Below are 21,998 nucleotides of genomic sequence, written 5' to 3'. Positions count from 1 at the left end.
TTTCATTAATAATTCAAAAACTAAGCTTTAACCAGCATTTTGGTAAAGGAAAAAGTTGTTCAGAATCACCCCAGCTACCACCCCCTGAAATTATGCCCACCAGTAGCCGAACACCCTGTATATAGAAATAGAGAAAGATAAGAGCTGGACAAGGGAGGAACACATGCACCCACCATCACCACCTAATTAACGAATCACGGTCTCTTACCCATTGGCCTCGCAGCCTAATTCGTTAGGCGCATATCAATGCAACATAAACAATTTCGGACTAGGCCCACTCTGGTCTTCTCCGAGAGGTGCAAGTTGCGACACTCTTCGGTGTATAATCGCGAGGTGCGTGTCGAGGGTCCGTGAAGTGGTTTAGAGACGAGTTTGTTCTTGAATTTGTTAAAGTGCAAAATTCAGACAAAGACTCTATCTTCACGTAAAGCTTTCGCGTTAAATAATCACGTTAATTATCACATTAAATTTTCAATTCAATATATATTTTATTTTTCTATTCAATTATATTCAATTTTATTCTTTTTAATTTTTAAAGTATAATTTTATTTTATAGTTTAATTAAATTTCACAATTGGCCAGTTCAAAATTCTCATTGGTGGAGCGTTTTCATGTGTGTGCGTTCTTCCCAGGAACCAGGCGTAGTTGGTTAATTCTAAATTCATACAAGTACAGACATTTTGGTGAGTTGTTTCCTTTATTCTTCCAGCTATTTTATGAACTTTTCGGCAAGTAAATCAGTAGTTAATTATTTAACTTTGGGATTTCCCTCACTGAATTATAATTTTATTTTGTATTTGAGTAATTGTTTCTCCTTCAAATCTACGGATTGCGCGTCTCGGATATTTACAATATTTCTGTTCAGTTCATTGTGATTCACATTATTTACATACGCTACCATTCTAACCATTTCATATTTGATAAAATATCATCTTTTGAATATTTTAATTAGTTTGAATTACATTTCTTTAATTGCCTCCGTCAATTCCTTTAACATTGCGATCTTGTGAAAGGGCCCGTATGGGACTAGCGTATCTCCGGATCCACAAAACATTAAGTCCCGTTAACAATTAATATTGTTAGGGCAAACAAATCTTCGAGGCTTTATACGCGCGCTTCCCGCACGTAACAATATGTCATTTACACGTCCACCTGCAAAAAAAATATACCACCAGCATATGGCCCCTTCAAAACCGTTCAACTTCATCTAAAACATTGTTTGCTATGAGTAATAATAATGACACAAATCTAGATGGCAAAATGTGGTGAGCCACCCTGTATACATATGTATTGTGAATTTTTAATTATGCTTTCATATGTATAAGTACTAAAATTAGAGTTTGTAAGGTGGTTCCATCGATTCTATGTGTCAAATGATCAAAAAACAATACCAAAACACGGTTTTTTTGTCGATTCGATGACGATCGATGTCGATGACGACAGTCGACAGATTGCCGTCAAAATCTATACACCAAATTTGGAGTGTCTCGCGAGCTTCCAAACTTCAAATTAGAAAACTCAAAATAGCGGCCTATAGCGTGGCATAGACAAACAATTACTGTATCCGGCAACGCTTTAAGTATGGTTTGGAGATTTTAATAATTTATATAACTTATGCTTTTATAGGTTAAATGGTATTTAAATAATAAATTGTCAGTTTTTCTCTACTACTTACAACAGTGAAGAAATTCGGTATAATTTAAACAAGGTTTTATGAACTGTATAATTCATAAAACTCGTGCTTTTATAGGTTAGTTATGGTATTCGATAATAAGCTGCAAACATCTGATACTCTCTAACAGTGTTTATCAATTATTCGCGTGGAAAAGTGCTTAACGTGGCAACAACAACACCATACTAAATTTTAATAAATTCGTTCAATGAAGTGACAAACACTTTAGTATCATTCCTGTGACCCGATGTTGACCATCGTCATACAAATACGTTATTGAGATCAATGCTTGCTTCGACACTGATTTTCCTGTTAATATGTTTCATTAGGGTGGCCCTTATTTTTCGATTTCCGATTTTTTTTGGTCTCACTCCCTAAAGTTTTGACACTTGATGAAAAAATGATAATGTCAAAATTTCTGCATGATTAGATAACAGGAATCCGTGCCGCAATCGAGTTGAAGTTTTGAAATTTGCACGATTTCAGGTTATCGTCGAATATGTTAGTGGCCTTTTATTTTACAAGTAACAGTGAATATTTTAAAATGAAAATACAATTTTTTATATATATAATTTTAGTGTTGGTGTATGATTTTCAAAAATATACTAAAAATTACTGAATGCTCCTGTAGTATCGGGAAGGAGAGTGAGTGAGACGGTTTGTTTTGAACTTGTCAACTTCTGTATTTCGATTGACGTCTCGTCAGCCGTTAGTCATAATTGTCTAGCGGTGACACTCCCACCGCTCGACTCTCATCAATACACACATGCATGCATTCATACGCGACAGCGATCGTCCGTCTATACTACAGTTACCGCTAATGTTAGTATGAATCTCATTCTGTAGTTGCTGAAGCGGTCATCTCGAATTCGAAAACTAATCTCCTATTCAGTTAGCCATTAGAGATCTTATGTAAAATGAAACAAATATTTCGGTATTAAAAAATGTATAGTAAATACCGCTTTTTAAAGAATTTCAAAAAGCTTGGCGTAAGATTAATTTATCAAATTTTAAAACAGGTATATAAGATTCTTATGTTTATGGAAAGCTCCAGGATGTAGAAGAAAAAATAAATTTTTACTTGTACCATTTACGACAAAAGCAGCCGAGAGATAATTACAAAGAATTTTTGGAGTTGATGATAATTTTTCTTGGTGAATCTCTTTCACGAGGAAATACTTTTCATGTTCTTGGAGCGTTTCATTATGCTAGGTGGATGGCTAAAGCAATTTACGTGCTAAAAATTTATTTATGCCAACAAGAATTTTTATGGGATAGTAACGAAATCATAGGGATAAGTGATATATGTATTCTTTTAGCTAATTTATACATTCAAGTCTGGATTAATGCATCAATTCCCGTAAGAGCACCATTACAAAATCTAAAATTCCTACAAAATCTATACTTGTATTCTATTATGCAATTGATAATAATATTGCTAGAATAGGAATACGCAAATTTTCTAACCATTTATGATACCTTGTATCTGAGAACGTGGCATTATTCTTTTTCGATCAAATAATACCATTGAACACAAAAAAGAAAATGATTAAGGCTCTAAAAAATGATAATACGGAACATTCAATACAAAATTATGTAAATATGAATATTGATCGCTTCATTTCTACTGAATCCAAAAAATGGTTTAACAGGTACAATATACCTACAGATTTCTTAGAAAAAGACCTTTCCTTATGGAAAAATGATATTTCATATCAAAAAGGTTTGGAAATTGCAAGAAATTTAAGAGTGGTAAACGATACCGCTGAACGTGGTGTTAAACTTATATCTAAATATAATAATTTGTTGACCAAAAATGAAGAAGAAAAACAATACATTTTACAAGTAATTGAGAATTAGAAAAACTTTTATCCTAACGTAAGCAAATCTATATTAACACAGAATATATGTATATTAAACGCAACGTACAATTTAATAATAGGCTAATTTATAAGACATAACTGAAATTCCATTAAAAAATATTTTGCTTATAAGTATTTAAAAAAAATTCGTTTATAAGCGCTAATACAATCGAGATTATTGGAAAATTTAACAACCTTTGTACAAATTATATACAGCTCCCAGTTGCCCAACTATCACATTCTCCGGTAACTTAAAAGCTACGTTACATTTGTGTGTAAATGTACATGGTGTGTTCCAAAAGTAATGAGAACGAAATTCCTACCCCGCTCCTGTTGGTCGGAAGGGGATGGGACCACATGGGTTAGGTGCGGGGGACCCTAAGCTTTCCAACGAACCCGGTCCCAGGGCTCTCCGAGCTGTGAAAGGGACAGGACGTGAATTTTTGTGACCCTCTGTTTGATAACCGTGTCACGGAAAAAGTGGCGTCGACGATCGGAACAACGATACGCGATAAATTTTTTGTGCTAAACTAAACAAATCTCTTGAGGAGATAAATAAAATGATTCGTGAGGCTTATGGGGACACTGTTCTGTCGTACTCACAAATTTCGAGGTGGTTAAGGGCCTTTAAGGAAGGGCGGAAAGAGGTTCACGATGATTAACGTTCCGGGCGGTTACCAACCAGCAAAACAGTCCGTCAAACAGTCCATAAAGAATTTCTTCCTGAAGAACAGATAGTTAACACCGCCTACTAAGTGTATGTGCTGGAAAGACTGCGAAAAAGGGTCGTCAGGACGAGAAAACACATCTCCGCTACCTGGATAGTGCATCTCGGCCACGCGCCTTGCCACAACGTGCTGCGAGTACGTGAGTTTCTGACCCAAAACAGGGTGATAACGCTTCCCCAACCCCCCTATAGTCCTGACCTGGCACCGGTAGACTTTTTTGGTTCCCCGGATGAAAACACCCTTGAAAGGAACGCGATTTTCGTCGATACAAGACATCCAAGCGGCCGCGACCATAGGTCCTAAAAGCGGTTCCGGAAAACGCATTGCAGGACGCGTACCGTTCATGGCAGGGTCGCGGGCAAAAATGTGTAGAAGCCCAAGGGTAGTACTTTGAAGAATTTTGAGTATTTGTAAGAATTGGTTCAATAAATTCCTTTAAAAAAAATAATTCTCATTACTTTTGGAACACACCATGTATTGTATGTAAATATGTAAATATGTATGTGTTGTAATTGTATGTAAATGCTAGTATTACAGGTGTAAAAAATTATATTTTCATTATAAAATATTCACTAATACTTTTAAAATAAAAGGTCACTAACATATTCGACGATAACCTGAAATCGTGCAAATTTCAAAACTTCAACTCGATTGCGGCACGGGTTCCTGTTATCCAATCATGCCGAAACTTTGACATTATCATTTTTTCATCAAGTGTCAAAATTTTAGGGGGTAAGACGATGAAAAAATCGAAAAAAAAGTCGAGCTCTATAGCTAAGGGCCACCCTAATGTTTCATCAGCGGCGAAAATAATCTCTCATGGTTTTGCAATTAAAATTTCATTCGCTGCAATCGATAAAATTACGATCTTATAATTTTATGTTTCCTTCTACAGCGATACGATAATCAGAAAATATCATTAATTGAGTACAATCAACATATTAAAATATTATCGGTACGATATGCTGTCCATCTGTTAATTTTATAGATCCATCTGATATTTTCTCACATTTTGATTCGTTTCCTTGTTATAACTCAAGTTATCAAGTATTACGTCTTTTGCACTAGTAATGGAAAGTCTTTCTCTTATAAGTCTAAAGTGAAAATTTAAGAACTTCAAAACTGAAAGATTTGTAAATATCAAGGTTTCGAAACTTACTTAAAAGATTGAAAATTTCTTATTCCAGGAAAAGTAAAAAAAAGCCAACAGCACGCGCAGTTCCCAAGCGGTCACCCATCCAAGTACTATCCGCGCCCAACTTAGCTTGACTTCGGTGATCGGACGAGAACCGGTATTTCCTAAGTAGTGTGGCCGTTGACTGATCAGACACGATTCTAAGATTTATATAGATGCTATAAACCTAAATATCATATATTGCAATTAAAATATATTCGAACGTTACCACTTCTGACGTATTAAATCGTGATGGGATCATCAATGGCAGACACACTAAGTTTAATACAATTTAACATGTGATAGATGAGAGAGTCTCGAGAGAACCGTCAACGCGACTAGACGTGTTTACGAATCGATCTCACGAGTTTGTAAGTCAGTGATGTGTGTGTAAGTGTTCAATATTTCGCTTGCACGGGGTCTATAGAAAGATAAAAAGTTTACGGTCCGTTGTAACAATCGGAGCGCTCTCATCTTTGTGTAGAGCTATAAGCGCTTCTGATTATGGAAGCGCTTATATTCAACGCTCTAGAACCAAATAAACCATGGATTCAACCACACAGAAAACACTTCCAAAAGTATCTTACGCTCAAATGGCTCAGCAGTTAAATTTCCCTACTAAAGAACAAGCGATAGTAATGGACTCTGTTGAAGGAATCACTATCCAAGAATATACAGTAGCAGTTAGCAAACTAACAGATCCTAAAAATATTAGATTTGTATCTCGTATTTCTCATGGACGAGTATGCATGTACTTGAACAGTAAGGAAACGGCAGATGGACTCACTGAAGGCGGCACCAAAGTAAATATTGGGGCACATGTATTAGCTGTTCGACCGTTAATCACAAAGGCTAAACGGATTATTCTATCTAACGTGTGTCCTATAATACCGCACGATATTATAGAAGAAGAATTGAATAAATTAAATATTCAACCTGCTTCGAAAATAACATTTATCAGAGCAGGAATGAGTGACCCCAACCTCAGTCATGTTCTAAGTTTTCGAAGACAGATTTACATTCAACCAGACGACATTTCCAAATTACCAGAAACAATACAAATCAAATACGACGACACGAATTACTGGATTTATCTATCAGCAGAAAAACTCATGTGCTTCTTGTGCAAAGAGGAAGGACACCTTGCAAGGTACTGTAAGAATCTAGATATTCTCCCAAAAAGTGTTGCTAACGATACAGTTGACGTGAACAAAGCAAACTGTAATGACGGAAACCCCAATCAGAACACAACTAGCATTGAAAACCCGGCCCTAGTACATCCCAAGAATATTGCACAAAACCCCCAAAGTAATTTTGCACCTCCGCTTATGCCTACATCAAGCACCAAAAGAACGCACTCCGGCACCTTATCAACTAATAGTACTGAAAATCACCCGCAAAACAAACAGCAATCTAGGAAAGTTGAAGAAGGTAAAGTTAAAAAAGTCATAAAAAGATCAAGAAAATCAGATAAGGCACCTCCAACCATCGAAGAAGTGGAAGGCCGGCTGCAGCCAGCCGAAGATTATATACTGGCTAACGCAAAAAGATTCTCACTGGGCTTTGCAAAAACTGCAAAATACCTATGTGAGACCTTTAGCAACCCAAACTCTTCTGAAATTGCCGCAAACTACACACATGACACCAATGCTCTTGCTGACATGCTATCAGAAATTAAAGGCCTCCTTGATGACCGGTCTTTAAAAAATCATATCACCAGAATGGTTAAGCGTCTCAAATATTTAGGGTCGGCCATAGCGGTGGATACTAGCGATGATACCTTAGATACTTCGCAGTCGGACTGGCAATCGGAATCTGAAACCCCAACCTTTGCTAAAATTTAATCAATATGAAAACAAATAATAATACTAACATTAATAAGCCCTTAAAAATTCTCTTCTGGAACTGTAGAAGCATACGGCAACGACAATTAGAAATTGAGAAAATTTTAAAAAATGCAGACGTCTTAGTTTGTGTAGAATCTTGGTTAAAAGAAGATGATGATATCCAATTTGCGGGGTTTCTAACACATAGGAAGGACAGAACTCACTCTAGGGGAGGGGGCATCATTATATTTATACGGAAAAACCTAGCTTTTTCAGAAATAAGTAACTTGAGTACACCCGATTCATCTGTTGAGATCAGCGGTGTTTGTATTAACAACACTAAACCATGCTTACAACTTATAGCCTGCTACAGAACCCCGGGAAATAATCTCACACAAGATCAATGGGATATAATTGTTAAAAATGCTAAAAATCATAACAACTGCATATTAATGGGTGATTTCAATGCTCACAACAAGAACTGGAATTGCAGATTTACAGACAAAAATGGGGAAAGACTTGAAAAGGCTATAGAAGAACAGGGTTTAATCATACATAATGATAACTCATTCACTCACATTGATATGCTCAGAAGGGCAAAATCTAATCTTGATCTTATTTTCTCTACTGCAAATATAGCTAGCAACTTAGAAGTCAATGTAAATGAAGAAACCAGAGGTTCCGATCATTTTCCTATCCACATAGATATACCGATACAAAAAAGCTACTACAATAAAAAGACCTTTAAGTTAAAGTCAATACGAACTAATTGGAATAAGTATAGAACTCTACTCGAAGATAGCTATGCTGAATTCCTGCTGCCTACTTATGATCTGCTCTCCTCACACGATAAATACAATATGTTTGAGAAAAAAATAATAGAAGCAATAGAATGTAGTACTCCCAAGAAAACAAAATGTGTTTTAAATAAAAAAAACCCGGTTCCGTGGCGGGACCTGGATCGCGACAAAGTTATAAGACTCAGACGCGCGGCACATAAAAAATGGGAACATACGGGTCAATTACATGACTTTATAGAATACAAAAAGGTCGCAGCTACAACAAAGAAAACCTTGAAAAAGAAAAAAAGGGATTCATTTAGAAAATTCGCAGAAAGCATCAACCTCTGGATTGATCCTACCTTTGTGTGGAATAAGTGCAAAATCTTCAAAAATAAATGGGCCAAAACAAACACACGTCACTGGACTGAGAACCTACAAAACGGCAATAAAATAGAAGATGCTCTCAGAAAAATAAGCCCTCCATGGGCTCAAACAGACCCTAACTGGATTCCACCAGCTTCGCAAAATAGCTTCTTTGACACACACTTCAATCTTACAGAACTTAATATTGCATTGGAACATAAAAACACGAAATCGGCCCCTGGAATGGATGGCATTGACAATGAGATGTTGATAAACCTACCACTCAAGTTCAAACTATTACTGCTTGACATCTTTAACCAAATGTATGAAGAAACTTACTATCCTTCCAGCTGGAAAAAGTCGTATATCCATTTTATTTAAAAAGCGGACGGACTAAGCCTACGTCCGATTTCTCTTACATCCTGTGTGTGTAAATTATTTGAAACATTGATTCAAAATAGGCTACAATGGTGGGTTGAATATCACAACATAATTCCAAACAGTCAACAAGGTTTCAGGAAAGGAAGATCGTGCGTGGATAATGCAGTCACCCTGATGTTAAAAATCAACGAGGCATTTAGCGAAAAAAAGGAAGTTTTGGCAGCCTTCCTGGATGTACAGGCAGCATTCGATAACGTAAATATTGATATACTACTAATTAAACTCGCGTCGATAGGATGCTCTCAAAACGTGATAAAATTTATTAAATTTTTAACACATGAAAGATATATCTTCACGGAGTACCTGGAAGAAAACTACAGGTTACTCCATAAGGGTGTTCCCCAAGGAGGTGTCCTCAGCCCCATACTATATATATTATACACTCAAAGCATTGCAGCAAACCTGCAGAAAAGCGTAATAATCTCACAGTTTGCTGATGATATAGCAGTCTACTTAAAAGTCTCATCTACGAAAAGAGGAAAAAGATCCTTAGAAAAAGCCGTCAAAACAATCGCAGAAAACCTATCAAACTTGGGCCTAATACTTACACCAAGCAAAACTACATACTTACATTTCAACAGCAAAAAAATACCTCCTGGAAGCACTGAAATTAGAATTAGCGATCATACTATAAAATCTAGCGAAACCGTTCATTTCCTTGGCCTAACATTTGACTACAAAATGTCGTTTGCTTCTCAAATTGATCAAGTTCAAAAAAAATGTATGAAAGCGCTTAACATAATTAAATTTCTAAAGGGTACGTGGTGGGGCTCCTGTCCTAAAACGCTAGTCGCTATCTATAAAAGTTATGTTCGATCGATTATCGATTACGGCTCTTTCATATACTTCCCGAAATGTAAAAAAGACTTGCAAAGACTGGAAAACATTCAAAACATAGCTATTAGAATGGCGTTAGGATACCGCAGAAGCACCCCAACAAATATTCTGTTGGCTGAATCCAAACTTATGCCAATAAAAGAGCGGACAACATGCTAATGCGACTTATACTTAACCAAAATTCTATCTAACACTAACTGCTTCCCAAACAAAGCAATAAAAAGTTATAGTGCCATTACGAAAAACAAACCACAACAACAGCATACGATCATCGACCGGTGCATTACACAGGCAACTCAACTTGCAAAAAAAATAGAAACCTGTCACAGCTACAACATTTACAGATATGACTTTGAAACGCTTATCACCACAATTCCCTTCGATACTAACCTGGGTGCCAATCTCAGACGGACGGAAAACCCCACCCAAAAAATAAATGAATTCATAAATGAAAATAACGCAGTTGCCATATATACAGACGGGAGCAAGATCTCAGATAATAACTGCGTCGGATCAGCCTGCATATGTCCAGTTATAGGTGTCGAAGTGGTAAGAAGCATAGACAGGGATGCGTCCGTGTTCACAGCAGAATGCGAAGCTTTGAATCATGCTATGGTCATTGCACTAGGCATTAAAAATCATGAAGTTTACATTTTTACTGACTCTTTAAGTGTTCTTCAAAGTCTTCAATCTACCAAAATATCTGTTAAAACTAACCGGCTTATCTTAGAGATTAAGAAAAAATATATCCAATCTATCACAAATAGCCCAAACAAAAAAATAGTTAAATTCTACTGGATCCCGTCACACATTGGCATACTTGGGAACGAGATAGCCGATAACCTTGCCAAGACTTCCACATGCTCTAACTCTACTGACGTACCGAAGATACCATTCACCGACACCCACGAATTACTCAGAAAAAGAGCCAAACAAAATGTTATAAATATAATTAAGGAACAGGGCCTCACTAAAGGTAAAAAATACTTTCAACATTATTACAGCAGCAGCGATAAACCGTGGTACGCAAGCAATAACTACAGTAGGGAATTCATTGTTACAATCAATCCCATTAGAAGTGATCACTATAATCTAGCAGCTTCTCTCGCTCGTGTTAATATCATTAAGGACCCAAAATGTAAATGCAATAAGGAAAGTGAAGATCTGAATCATGTAATTTGGCAATGTAGTGTCTATGATTCGCAAAGAACGACGCTAATCAAGAATTTATTAAAGGTGAGACTTCAGTTACCACTCAGTATAGAAGTAATAGTGGCCAAACCGAACATTCAAGCGTGTATGTATGTTTTTTCGTTCCTAAAGCAATGTAAACTACAAATTTAGCAATAATGTATTCGAAACCACAATGTAACCGAAATGTGAATATTTTTGTGTAAACACTATCACGCAAACACATGTACATATAAACCTCATTTGAGGTTTCAAAATAAAAAAAAAAAAAAAATTTGATAGATGAAATGTTAGATGGAAACTTAAATAACATTGATACTATATTTAATTATACAGGCTGAAATATAGGAGACCTGTGCTAACACTCATACAGAGGTTACTTCACTTATATAGTTTTTTACTAACCCCGTTACAAGGCGATATTGCGACTAATTTTAATGATACATTAGAATGTTAAATGGGTAAATTGTTCAGTTCAAATGAATATTACGGTAATGTAAACATTTTTTATATATTAACATAATTATGTATCTTTTATTTTGGACACCATATAGTGAATGCAATATGTGAGCATGACGGTATATCGATTATGTACATACATCGATTAGACATCGATGCGGTTGTTTTTGGAGCGAGCGTGAAGAGTAATCGTTTTGACTTGGTTGCGAGGTTATTAAGAATAATAACGACAATAACAACTATATCACGCATTTCGCACTATCTCATTCGCTCTCGAAACGTTTGCCTACGGTCATTAATTTTGGCCTCATTGTTGTGGGTGAGCGCTGTAGCCAGTAGTTCCTACCGTCAATAATTCGTACGAGTTTAGATGTTCATTTTTCTATTCTGACCATTTGTGGCCGTAGCCCTTCTAAACAACTCAGTCAACTTCCACACGGATGCCAATTCCGGGGTTGATGACGGGTCTTGTATCATAATGACATAATACTTGAGGTCGATAAGAATCCAGTGTTTCGAATGTGCGACGGAACATAATACGCAAGAATTTCGTAGGTAGTTTATGATGGGTTCAAGACTAACAGTTATTTTTGAAGACAGTTTTTAGCCATCGCCGGCAATTTAGTTTTACATTTTTTCGAACAATGCCTTTAAAATTTCTAACTCTCATTTCGCCTTCAATAACTACTCCATCATAAGCGGGGATTTTCCCGAAAGGTCACCGAGGACGGACCTTGGTCCTTTCATAGCGGTACTTTTTGGGACAACGTGTGTGTCACCTGGAGGGAAAGAACCCCGGCATTGCCGACCTTCGAAATCCTCTCGTACTCATCGGTATTTTTCCAACCATCTTTCAAAAGCGGCACACTCAGGGCGCAAAAGAGGGTAGACCCAACGTCAAAGGGCATGTTGATTAACAAATCAACGTTTCTAATGAGAACCAATCAACATGCCTCCTTGAACTTCCGACGTTTCGAGGAAGTCATGACGAAGACGTATCGTCAGAATAAAGTACAAATGTCAACCGTCTTGGATGTAGAATCAAGTATACAGGTCAACCATTTCGGACCTAGAATAGAATAAAGTACACATGTCAGCGTTTCGGATTTAGATACAAGCACACAGGTCAACCGTTTCAGATCTAGGATAGTGTGACGTCGTGCGACCACGTTTAATCTAGTTACGCAGCATCCACGCCACGACTTTTGGGTACGAGCGTTCTGTTCAGTGACGCTACTTCGGCGGACGGGCCTGCCGTAGCGAAAGGGTTAAGGATTATTTGTCTTTGGATTATTATTATTATTAAGTACACATAGACATACTGCATTTCTCACATAATTAGTTATAAGACACAGTCCCGCGCGCGTTATAAATAAGATAGCATAAATTTCACATTCCTTTACTACTAGGTCTTCAAATTCACCCTTTATCTTAAACTAAACATCCTGCCATGTACACCTTTATCTAATTCCACGAACCACTATTTACTTCACACAATCTCCAGGCAATAACAGATCATAACTAATCTCTCCTTTATCTTCTCTTCTGACACCGCCGGGCAATATAAAAAGCCCAATTCGAGTAGCCTCACGAGCAGTAGCAGTCCAACTAGTCACAGGGTTCGATCCCCTCGTGCTGGTCTTTGCTAGTTCCCATCCCAATTCTACCCATTTCCTTCCAACTCCAAACTACGCGTTTCATTTATATTACAATTCTAAGTTCATTTGTATTAGTATTGAATACATGTTATATTTAGTTATATTCGCCTTTAATTATTTCCTAATAAAGAGATCTCTTTAAGAGCTTTTGATTATTTAAAATACGTATACTCGATTACACTGGATCTGATGGTGCGAGACATAGCCGCACGAGAACCATTATATTGCGAAGTCGAGATAGTTAGTCCACATCGCCACGGTGGTGCAGAGACAGCCGCACGGTGCGCATATGATGTGTTTGATACCTTTGCATTTCTAGTCGGCTCATGGGGAGAAAACGACCTACCCTGTCTAGCTCCTACTCCGCGACCAGTCATCCGCGAAGTTAAGTATCGGTTATTACCTATTAATTCACCTGTGGAGAAGATCACAGTGAAGGATCTACTACCTAAGGATCCGAGACGAGAAATCTATTATAAAAGTTAAGGAGGAAGCTTCGGGTAAGTACTGTGTCATACTTGTACACCCTGGGATCCCTGACATACGACGGGTGTACATACTGCGTGATCTAAAAGATTGTCAATTTAAGAGCGACTCCGGACCTTCATATTTATATTAGCAAAGGTACCATCCGGGACGTAACAATAGAAACAAATGTGCGTCAACCGCTTCGGACGTAGAATTCAAGTCAATCGTATCGGACTTAGAATTTTATAGCGTCAACGTTTCGGACGCATTTTATAATGTTTTGATCGCATCATTCGTTTTCGGATGCATATTATTGCGAATAGATTATTCGTTAAAATATATTATCGTGCCAACGCAACGTACGGACACGACCTATCTCAAATCATTATTCTTAAGATTAATTTCTTTCGAATAAACCCGCACCCCGGTTAGAATTCATCGCCGGTTACAAGGTCCAATCATTTTTTTATCGAAGACGCAGTTGCTGAATGTGCGTGAGTCAGTACATCCAGCGATTTATAAATTGTGACGTATATATGTAAAGAGAATATATTCTCTTTAAGATTTGGCGCGCGGAGTAGGCTCCGCGCGCGCTATTAGGATACTTACTTAGAGGTCTCGCCAGGTAGAGACAGGTAATGAGAAAGAGAGGGAAAAACAACAAAACGCATAGAACCGTTAGAAAGACAGAAGATAAAAATAACCGAGAGACAGATTGAGCGGAAGTTGAAAGGGAAAATAGAATAATTAACATAAATTGTCGTTTCGTGTATTTACAGGTAAAGTCTATATACAGGGTGACCCGTAACTAGTGTTACTCCCTGAAAGGGGTGGTAGAGGACGTCATTCTGAACAAGATTTTCCTTTGCGAAAATGGGGTTTGAAGCTTCGTTTTTGAATTATTAAGGAAAAACACGGACCAATCAGAGCGCGAGGATTTCGCGCGTCGAGAAGCGGGAGCGACAGCTTGAAGTCCAGCGGCTGAACGCGAACGCGATCAAGAGTCTTTGCCTCGGAACAGTCTAAATATCCAACGCGAAGTCTTTACATCGAAACTCAGTTAAATAACGAACAGAATAATTAAAAGTATTGTTTATTTATTCATTCATCATGAGGGAGGAACGAAATTAATTATGCGTAATTAATGCAAGTTACGCAAATGAAATTTATTGAATATTGCCATTCGTTATCGATGAAGAATGTGAAATTAAATATTGAAAATTTTTTATTTTACTTCTAACAATAATATTAGTCAATGAATTTACTCATTGTAATGAAAAATAATTATTCAGTTCGCAAAAAAAGAGTTTCAATTTAATATCTAATAAATGTATTAACCGGTCTACCTTACATTCACAGGAAATTTATTAAAATAGCACTCACCCATTGTTTGAAAATAATCCTGTTTGAAAATAATCCTTCAATGAAAGCGTTGGGGGTCCTGAGTCGTCCCGCTGATCATGACCTGCCGTAACATCGGCACCGTACACCACAGCTGACAGCACTCAGAGGTCACTGCACTGACTTCAGTTCACAATACGATCATTTTCACTGTCATTTTTCAGCAAATCTTTTCAACTGCTTTCTTCACGCCGCGGTTCGCGTTTGTAAAGCGAAAATTCACTCACGGTTCCCGAGTCAGTCTATCGAAACAACCCATTTTTTAATAAACGAGAAACATTATCCGCGTTATATCGCGTTTGGTCTCATTTTAATCGGGAAAACGTCACCAATATGTTTAAAAGATTTTAACGCGCTTCTGCCCAAACGGTAAAGCGGCACTACTTTTCGCGACCATTCTCGTGCGGAACGCGAAACACAACTGCCGAACAGAATATGCAGCCGTTTTTCTAAAACAGTTGAACGTTCTTGACGCGGCGACGAGCCGTGCTATTGCGAACGTTTCTGGAAAAATACTACACCCATAACAATACATCGGTAATATCGTGTCGTAGATATTCAGTTGTGTAGTATTTTTCCAGAAACGTTCGCAATAGCACGGCTCGTCGCCGCGTCAAGAACGTTCAACTGTTTTAGAAAAACGGCTGCATATTCTGTTCGGCAGTTGTGTTTCGCGTTCCGCACGAGAATGGTCGCGAAAAGTAGTGCCGCTTTACCGTTTGGGCAGAAGCGCGTTAAAATCTTTTAAACATATTGGTGACGTTTTCCCGATTAAAATGAGACCAAACGCGATATAACGCGGATAATGTTTCTCGTTTATTAAAAAATGGGTTGTTTCGATAGACTGACTCGGGAACCGTGAGTGAATTTTCGCTTTACAAACGCGAACCGCGGCGTGAAGAAAGCAGTTGAAAAGATTTGCTGAAAAATGACAGTGAAAATGATCGTATTGTGAACTGAAGTCAGTGCAGTGACCTCTGAGTGCTGTCAGCTGTGGTGTACGGTGCCGATGTTACGGCAGGTCATGATCAGCGGGACGACTCAGGACCCCCAACGCTTTCATTGAAGGATTATTTTCAAACAGGATTATTTTCAAACAATGGGTGAGTGCTATTTTAATAAATTTCCTGTGAATGTAAGGTAGACCGGTTAATACATTTATTAGATATTAAATTGAAACTCTTTTTTTGCGAACTGAATAATTATTTTTCATTACAATGAGTAAATTCATTGACTAATATTATTGTTAGAAGTAAAATAAAAAATTTTCAATATTTAATTTCACATTCTTCATCGATAACGAATGGCAATATTCAATAAATTTCATTTGCGTAACTTGCATTAATTACGCATAATTAATTTCGTTCCTCCCTCATGATGAATGAATAAATAAACAATACTTTTAATTATTCTGTTCGTTATTTAATTGAGTTTCGATGTAAAGACTTCGCGTTGGATATTTAGACTGTTCCGAGGCAAAGACTCTTGATCGCGTTCGCGTTCAGCCGCTGGACTTCAAGCTGTCGCTCCCGCTTCTCGACGCGCGAAATCCTCGCGCTCTGATTGGTCCGTGTTTTTCCTTAATAATTCAAAAACGAAGCTTCAAACCCCATTTTCGCAAAGGAAAATCTTGTTCAGAATGACGTCCTCTACCACCCCTTTCAGGGAGTAACACTAGTTACGGGACACCCTGTATATTGTAAAGTTTGTATATATTGTATATAGTAGTTTAAAGCATAAAATAAAAACGTGTATTTACAGCGCAACAAGTCAGTTGGTTATTCGGAACCCTACCAACAAAACCCCGCCGTTAGTAATAGATATTATATATATTTACGAAGCTATTTTGGCATTTTTGGGATAAATGCTTCCTTCCGAATAATCTTATTCAATGACGTTTATAAGTAAAAAACAGTAAAAAGAAGCCAACAGCACGCGGAGTTCCCAAGTGGTCACCCATCCAAGTACTATCCACGCCCAACTTAGCTTGACTTCGGTGATCGGACGAGAACCGGTATTTCCTAAGTAGTGTGGCCGTTGACTGGTCAGACATGTTTAAATCTTCATCTTCTAGAACTACTAAAAAATGAAAAATGATACTTTATAATATAGTAATAGTTTATTCTAAAACTTTTTTCCTTTTTTTGTTCTCTATACATGCTCAAAATTTTATAAATGATAGAATATTATGATATCATTCTAATGTATGCTGTTCTATGTTCTTTCTTCATTTCTTACTGCCATTGATCTTCATATGATCATCTTTCTTAAAAACAGAGATCAATTCTTTTAAAAGAATCGCATCTACTGCCGTTTTAGTTTTCGCACTTTATATCTTTTTCTAATACCGAAATATAATTTAATATGATTTGCTCTGACAGTTTATATGAAATACATAAACATGTATACGTTGCAGCGGATGAAAACCGGTATATCCCAAGTATGTATAATATTATGGCTGTTGATTAGTCAAACATGTTTCCACAATTCGAGTAACCATTAAAGACTCAAATATCGTATATTATAATTAAAATATATTCAAACATCACCTCTATTGACGTATGGACAGGTATAACCTGTTTCTATATTCGCTTTTACACTTTTATGAGAAGAGGTTATTGAGAAAATTATATTTGAGAGTTTTTGTAATGTATTTTAAATAATTACTAATTTTTAAATTAATATTAGTACACTAAAAGGATTTAAATAAATTACAGTTCAGTGTAGAAAGAAAGAAAATATTAATTGACTCATGTCTGATGTTTTTCAATAGAAATTTGTAATATAAATCCTCTTTTGTAATGTTTGAGTGTGTCCTTGTTGACGTTAATAATTAGTAGTTAATAATTTAATACTAATAATTTAAAGATGAAAATTTATAGACTAAAGAATTAATTAATAATGAATGACAATTATTTTTTATAAATTATAAAGCATTTATTTTTGTAGATTATAACTTTTTATACTCGAATTTTAGAAAAACAATTTTCCTCCCTTCATTTATGTTACGAGTCACTTTTGTTTAATTTGATTTTTACCGAGACAAAGCCAAGTTACAGCAAAAAAACTTGGTGCTGCTAGTACTGCACGACCCCCCATTACTGCATAGTCTACAAAAAACTCTTGTTGCGGAACGAAGGAAACATGAATTTACATATAAATACCGATTTAACGTTTATAATAAATGTAATACATATGTAAAATAAATATAGGGTATTTTGCACTAATTCTGCTTTTAGGAAAATACGAAGATAGCGAATGAAACAACACCGTTATCTTGTAATTAATTACGGTATGTGCATTTACTACAAATTTCAATAAACGTATTTAATTTTTGAAATATTAACAACTTGTATAAAATAATGCAGAATTTAGAAATATTTTGTATATATAACTTTTATTGCTCACTTATTTCGTACTTCTAACAGAACTTTTTCGCAGGTTTATAAACGAAATTATAAATTGGATGTTTCTAGTAACTGGAATAAGCTAAAGTACTTATATGTTTCATATAATTTTAAGAAAAAGAACGTGTAGCTTCGCTATCTTGTGTCTGAGGGGTAAAATTATCGATAAAATCAGGCAAAATACAGGTTTGCGGGTCCAAACTTTTCGTCTTTAAATAAGTTTTGGAGTGCAATGAGGTTCATTCAAAGGCGGAAAGTTTACTGTGAAACACGCTGTAATGACTCAATTATATTATGTTAATATTCAGTAATACGATTGCTACAAAGATGAGCAAAATGTAACACAACACAGCTATGAATTTCAAGTATTTTTATATCATTGAGAGATTGTTTCGGATGTGACCAATACCAGCGCGCTTGAGTAGGCATATTTAGCTGTAGAATAGGTTATAATTTACCTTGATTTAAATGAAAAATAAAGGTGGAAAGTTTAGCCCATGTCATCATTGCTTCCCACATCTATTTTTGTATATTATCGATAAAACGGTGCAAAAACACGTGACAGGTTTGGACAGATACAAATGAGGTGGTGCTAGGTTAGAGCAATTGACGTTCACGGGACGCAGCTTGAGCAATTTCCGATGTTTCAAACCTTGACTTCTTTCTTCATTAATTATTATTTACTGTGTTATTTTCAATGTTTATTAACAAATAATGAGATGATAATGATATACAATTCGACGATCCAGAATCTAAGACAAATTATGCATTCATATAATGTTCCTATTGATCTTGTAATGTTTCCCTTACGTTTGTAAAAAAAAAACAATAACGTTTCTATAACATAACTGTTTTTGGGGAAAATTTAAATGTAAAAACGTGACTGTTTTTCTGGTATATGTTCATAAATTTCAGTACGGATATGTGCACATTTATTTTGAAAATATCAGTGAATATTTTGTAATAAAAAATATAACTATAACACGTGTTAAAAAATGCAACACGTGTAATACTAGCACTTGCATTCGGCTGTCAAAAATATACACAAAATCATTAAATTTTAGCGTTAAATTTGATGTGTAACCTTGCGTTTGACCCACTGTGTAATGTAACTGCTGAAAAACTGGGAGCTGTATACACTTTGTTCAAAAGTTGATATATTTTCTAAAAGTCTTGATTAGCCCTTATAAATTTTTCTTAATAGTCATACACAAAAATTGATGACTATTAAAATCGAATTAAAATTGAAATTTGTTATATTTTGTGTGCGACCATGAAGAAGTCGAAAAATAATGTCGTGCTCTATAATTAAGGGCCACCATAGTGTGTACGTGTGAATAGATAAAGACGCAGCAATGTAAGGAACGTTATTCTATACTTTACTACCAAGTTCACGTGGTAAATAAATTTCTGTATGCTGTGTGGCCATTACTTTTCCGAAAATTGTACGAAAAATCTGGCAACGCTGCATGCAGAACGCATGTAACACCATCTCTCGTTCATCACCAAACCAGGTGTAAAAAGGCAACACTGTTACAATAACAGCAAACTCAGACCCGTCAGTTTTCGAAAAGTCATATAACTACCTGTCCCCTTAAAATGCATGAAATTGAATGAGACATTGCAACATAACAGTTAACAAGGTGGAAAAGGTAGATGTTGCAGTGCTTTTAAGCATGAAAGTTTGTACTCATGTATCCTCGAGTCTTTTCCACTCTATTTCCGTCTTTTTGCTGTAGCTGTTCGTCCATGTTTGGCCGGACTCCAGGAAGTCATCGTTCGAGTCACCTGGTACGTGTGTGATTTACACACATCCTTCGTCATCCGGTGTGTCAGCCTGTATCCAGTGCAGCCAACCCTTCGTGTGCCGATTCATCACCCTAACGATCCGGCCTGCAGTTCGTTACTGTGCCGTAACGGTCATTGACGGCCTGCAAAATAGTGGTGACCACCTCACTCGATTGATTTAATCGGTCGTTACACGAAGACACGAAAAAAACTGGATTGTGACCGTGAACGGCGTTCTTTTTTAGGGACCCTGCTTGAAAACCGACGTTTTACGTGACCATATTTTTCTGCGGTTATTTGAGTCGTTTGTTATAATTATTTGTATATTTAATTATTTTCTTTGTTTATCTATGTATTCACCTTTTTACTTATTTATTTATTTATAGCGTAAACTCCTTTGTACAATAAAAATGAAATGTTGAGGATGAAGATTATTATATCTTATAGTTATACTTGGGACAAATATCTTTTTTTTTATTTTCTGTAGTCATTATTTACTTATCGTTTTATTCACTTCTTCATTTATTTATTTACGGCGTAAACTCCTTTATAAAAACGAATATAATGTAGAAGATGACTTTTTAAATTGTTTGTCATCGTTATTTACTTATCTTTTCATTCATTTATTTATTCACGGGGTGAATCTCTTTATATAAAAAGAAATATAATGTAGAGGATGAGGATTAAGCATGTTTTAAAATTTCACGATCAGTTAAAGCAAATAAGATGGAAGTTTAAGTCAAAAAGAACCGATGATGAAAATAAATACTACTGGGTGGCCATGACAGAGGCCCTTGACATCACGTGACCTCTCTAAAGCGCCAAATTCAAATATCGCGTACAGTATAATTCCGGGCCTTTTTTGGCCACCCTATATGTAACAATGAAATCAGAATAGTATAAAATCCCTTTGCGACCTCTCACTCGCGTACACAAATGTACAGGCCAAACCGTGCCAGATACCAGCTTTTGTCAGAGAATCAAACTTTGTTAAAATGGGTCAAAATTCACAGAAATGTTGTCAAAAGTACTGAAAGGTAAATAACGGAGGGTCTCGAGGTAGATAACCCCTAGCAAGCGAAAGCTAGTATAATATAAAATTCTAATACTTGGAAATACTTATATTACTATTTAAATTAAAGCAGTACAAAAACAAATATAAATAAGCAACTAACATAAAATAAATTAAAATACAGATTTTTTAATAAAATTCTAATACCTGGAGATATTTATATTACTATTTAAACTAAAACAGTACAAAAATAAATAAAAAGATAAGTAAGTAAAAATAAATAGGCAACTGACGTAACATAAATTAAAATGCAAATTAATTCTTTACTTCGATGAACATCAACATTTTCGGACAAAGTATCTTAATAAATAATTTAAAAAAGAAAGATTGTGAATTAGTCAAATGAGTGGTGGATAGTTTTAGTGTTAAGATTTTACAGCTTCACCTCCTAGTTGTAAAAAAGTTGAATGTAACGAAATCTCTACTTTATATGGCGTTTAAGGTCTCCTTTTTATACAGCATAGGAGAGTAAGTCATTTAATGTTTTAAAGCATTCGCGAAAGTTACTTCCCTTATACAAGTTCACGTGTACCAGATTATTCAAACGAAGTATGACTTTCAAATGAGAAAGCCAACTGGATTTGTAACGCTGGTATACGTTTTATACTTGCACATCTGAAATTTATTTTCAAAGACAAGATTTGTGATTCGTTTTACTCTCTCTTAATTTATATCTCTGCTCAGTAGCAATTAACGCAGTCAACGCTGATTATATTTGAAGAAAGTAGTAAAGAAAATGAACAAAAATTACTGAAGACTGAAAAGTTTCAATTTTATTTTATTTATTTTATTGAAACGTTTATTTTCGGCGGTTATAAAATACAAGTATTATATTGAGGATATTTCTTCTAAGAACAATAAATGAAGCG

General features: G+C 35.9%; 2 non-coding genes across 2 annotated transcripts; both read right to left on the bottom strand.

The window, feature by feature from the left end:
• Positions 1-5,463: 5,463 nt before the first annotated feature.
• On the bottom strand, positions 5,464-5,582 carry LOC143264724 (5S ribosomal RNA). The gene has a single exon (XR_013038655.1). It is a non-coding gene; the product is annotated as a 5S ribosomal RNA (ribosomal RNA).
• Positions 5,583-16,785: 11,203 nt separating this feature from the next.
• LOC143264710 (5S ribosomal RNA) lies at positions 16,786-16,904 on the bottom strand. The gene has a single exon (XR_013038640.1). It is a non-coding gene; the product is annotated as a 5S ribosomal RNA (ribosomal RNA).
• Between the last annotated feature and the right edge of the window lie 5,094 nt (positions 16,905-21,998).

Source organism: Megachile rotundata, chromosome 6, assembly GCF_050947335.1.
Source record: "Megachile rotundata isolate GNS110a chromosome 6, iyMegRotu1, whole genome shotgun sequence".
NCBI lineage: Eukaryota > Metazoa > Arthropoda > Insecta > Hymenoptera > Megachilidae > Megachile > Megachile rotundata.
The sequence above is the reverse complement of the archived record's forward strand: the minus strand, read 5'-3'. Positions and strand labels throughout refer to the sequence as shown.